The sequence below is a fragment of the Schistocerca gregaria genome, chromosome 2, assembly GCF_023897955.1.
Source record: "Schistocerca gregaria isolate iqSchGreg1 chromosome 2, iqSchGreg1.2, whole genome shotgun sequence".
In the NCBI taxonomy this organism is placed as follows: domain Eukaryota; kingdom Metazoa; phylum Arthropoda; class Insecta; order Orthoptera; family Acrididae; genus Schistocerca; species Schistocerca gregaria.
Genome location: NC_064921.1, coordinates 249,512,546 through 249,516,009, shown reverse-complemented (window position 1 = coordinate 249,516,009; position 3,464 = coordinate 249,512,546). Strand labels below are relative to the sequence as shown.

At 49.6% G+C, this 3,464-nt stretch overlaps 1 non-coding gene across 1 annotated transcript; it reads left to right on the top strand.

Moving 5' to 3' along the window:
• The first annotated feature begins 3,140 nt into the window (after nt 1–3,140).
• On the top strand, nt 3,141–3,227 carry Trnastop-uca (transfer RNA opal suppressor (anticodon UCA)). Its single transcript has one exon. It is a non-coding gene; the product is annotated as a tRNA-Sec (tRNA).
• The last annotated feature ends 237 nt before the right edge of the window (nt 3,228–3,464 follow it).

Below are 3,464 nucleotides of genomic sequence, written 5' to 3'. Positions count from 1 at the left end.
TGCAGTCGGACGTGGTTCACGGGGGTCGCTGGTGTAGACATCTGTTCTTGGTAAGTCGTAGGATACAGCTCCGCCTGGGCGAGTTCGTCATAGAGGAGGCCATCTCGTCCTCTGATGGCTCGTTTAGGTGGCCGCTGGTGTCGTATGTACTTGACTACCTGCCATTCGTTCTTGATTCGAAGTAAGAACTCATCCATCTTATCTTCCCAGGCCTGCTGTCGCCACTCGGCCACTCTCCTCTGCAGTTCTCGTGTTAAGACTTGTGTTTCTCGTCGATCGATCTGGTTTCTCTGTGTCTTCAGTTTTTGGAGTAGAGGCGGGAACTCGTCGAAAGCTACTACAGGGTAGACCGTTCGAGTAGTTGCCCTCCGTTTGGCTACCTTTATCTTATGTGTCAAAGTTTGTACAGCGATGTCGATGGCTTCCGGTGTTGAAACGTCCTGCGTCGGGCAGATATTGTTGTCAAGATATGTCCGATATTGACCCCAGTTCAGAGATTGTGAGGTGGGGGGCGGAAGGTTGGCCGTTGCCTGTTCCAATATGGTGATAACAAGTCGGTGGTCAGACGAAAGATCGTCGACGATGCGGAGCTGGGTTCGTCTCAATATTTTTGATGATAGCAATATCTAGGACGTCTGCTTCTTGCCGATCGACGTAAGGAATCCGTGTGGGCTCTCGTGGGCCATGGGCTGTGATGCACAGTTCTTCTTCCATGGCAATCAAAGTTCGTCCACGAGGGTTCGTACGCCGGGAATTCCACGCGACGTGTTTGCTGTTAAGGTCACCTCCTAGCAAGATTTTGTCAAAGTTGGTGAAGGTACTGCGTAGGTCGTGCAGCATCAGGATTTTACCGGGGCTGTTGTACGCCGCGATGAAAATGATGTTGCCTGCCGCCGATCGAACCGTTACTGCTGTTGCTTCCAGATGTTGGAGGTGTGGTAGTGTTTCATGATGTTGCCGCAGTTCCCTTTTAAGCAGAAGTGCGGTCCCTCCACCTCGTTGGCCTTGTCTGTCCGTTCTATAGACGTACATGTTACGAAATCTGAGCTCAGTTGTTGGACGAAGGTGCGTCTCCGATACAAGTGCAATGTCGAGTTTGTGACGTTGTAAAAATTCAGTGAATTCTGTTTTCTTGTCTTTCGATTAAAGAAAGTATCCCCAGTAGTTGTTGCTGCACGGCGGTGAGAAGTTTGCCGACATGAGAGAGCGCTGGAGCTATGGATTCCATCAAATGAGCTGGTGAGACGTAGATTTCCGGTTCCGGTCGTCGTGGTGATGCTGCGTGGGCGTATGAATAATGCTGGCGGTGCTGTCGAGGTGGGCGTGCCTCAGGAGGAGGCTGTGTTACTGGCTGCCGTGCCGCCGCCGGCTGTTCCTGTGGTGTTTGCTGGCGGTGGGGCGGAGGGTGTGGCGTCAGGTTGGAGTTCCGTATTACACGAGTCCTCCGTTGAGAGGGCTGCGGGGAAGACCGTTGTCTGTATTTCCTGAGAAGTTCCTGGTACTTGTGGCAGCCACGCCATGTGGCAGGATGGTCCTTTTCGCAGTTCGGACATTTCGTCGGAGCCCCTCGGGGAAGAGTACATGCTGAAGATCTGTGTTGCCCTCCACATCGAATGGAGCGAGCAGGCAAGGTGCAATAATTAGCTGTATGTTCGAAGCACTGGCAGTGGCGACATTGAACAAGTCCTTTCTTGTCTGTTATAGGTTTCAATAACGACTGTAGTATATAAAAGGTATTTGAAGTCGTAAATATTGTAGTTTTCCTTTTGAGCTGGCAACGTGACACAGTAAGCAGGTTGAGGTCGTAATTCCTTGGTGTTGTCGTCTCGATTTTTAAACTGGTGGACGTTGATGACAGGGAAACCCTTCTCTATCAGTGTGTCTTTCAGTTCTTCCTCCGTAACTTCGGCAGGTAGACGTTTGACAACCACTTTAAGGTCCTTGTCCTCTGCGGCCTGATGTGTAAAAAAGTGGATGTCATCCGACACAGAGAAATTGATGGCCCGCCGTTGATCTTCATAGAAGTCAAAGTGATATTTGATCATGTCTCGTTGGTAGATGGCCTTAAGACTGCCGTCAATATTCGCTTTCAGCGCCTTGTTGAGGTCCATGTAGTTCTTGGTATGGTAAATAGTAACCAGAGCCATCTGTCCCCCCTTTATCTGCTTCGAGATTGACGTCACTCGTCTGGTCCATACGTTATGGAGCATCCGTAGTATCTTCCGTCGCAATAGCTGCGTAACGGTTGGAAGTTTTCAATTCTTCTGGGCGTTGTCGCTTCCGAGAGTTGTTCCGCTTAGGAGAAGGGTTGAGTCGTTTTGTTTGGTGAACTAGTGTAAAACCGCCGTCTCCGTCGGTGGGCTGCACGGTCCAAACTTCTTCAGAGGAGACTCCCTCCATATCATCATCGTCATCTGGTAGAGAAAATTGTTCCACGTCGTCTACTTGTTCTTCAGGTTGTGAAGTAGGAACTGTACTAGTGCGGTTGTATACTTCCTGACTTTGGAGAATCATGTGTTGTGTTTCACGCCTTAGTTCCCGTTGTTGCCGATTGTTCTGTGTTGCTGATGTCTCTCGTCATATGGGTTTGACGTGGGTTGTCCTCCGCTCTGTATTCGCACAGCGCTCCTCGCAGTCCTGTCCTCATTGTGTTGCCTGTCAGAATCCGTTGTCGTTGCAGGGGTCGTATCCTTCCTGTGGGGAGCGGCCGCCAGGGCAGGCCCCACCGACCGGCCAGCGGCGGCCCCGGCGCGAGCCAGCCGGCTGGCTCGGACGCGCGCGCTCCGTTGTCCGCACTCATCGGCATCGCGCGCTCAAACTCACAGAACGTTCGTCACTGAACATGTGACAAGTTACGGCATTTAACGAAGGAGTCGTTATAGTCAGGATAAGTCGAGAAGCTCGTTGTTAAAACTGTGCCTGCACGCTTGGGGGTGGACAATGAAACGCGGTGACAGGACCGACGAGGCTTTTGTTTTATGTGCCCATTTCGTGCTAACAACAGCATGAATGTTCTGAAACAGAAAAGTAACTTCTTTCCTGACAAACTGCAGAAACTGAGCTGTCAAATCAAATAAGTTCTCGTATCATGTTTGTATACGTAGTTTTCCTTTAAATAGCACGCAAAAGAGAGACTGTTTGCCCAGCTGAGCTCCGGTGGTCCGGTGTGCAGGCTTCAAACCTGTAGCTGACTAACGTCAGAGTGGTTCGATTCCACCTGCTGGGCGACTCTGTTCTCGTTAAGAAATACCCTCTGAGCGCGCGTGGGAGGTGTTCTCCTTTTATACTTATTCCAGAAACTATGAGTGGTTTTACTCACTGTACTGTGCAAAGCGAAAGGCTAAAACTAAATAATGTGACTCAAATCAAATTAAAGAAACGAAATTGTTGGACATACTCTACTTAAATACATATAATACTTAAATACGACATAGATATCAGATAATGTATAGTTTTGAATCCAT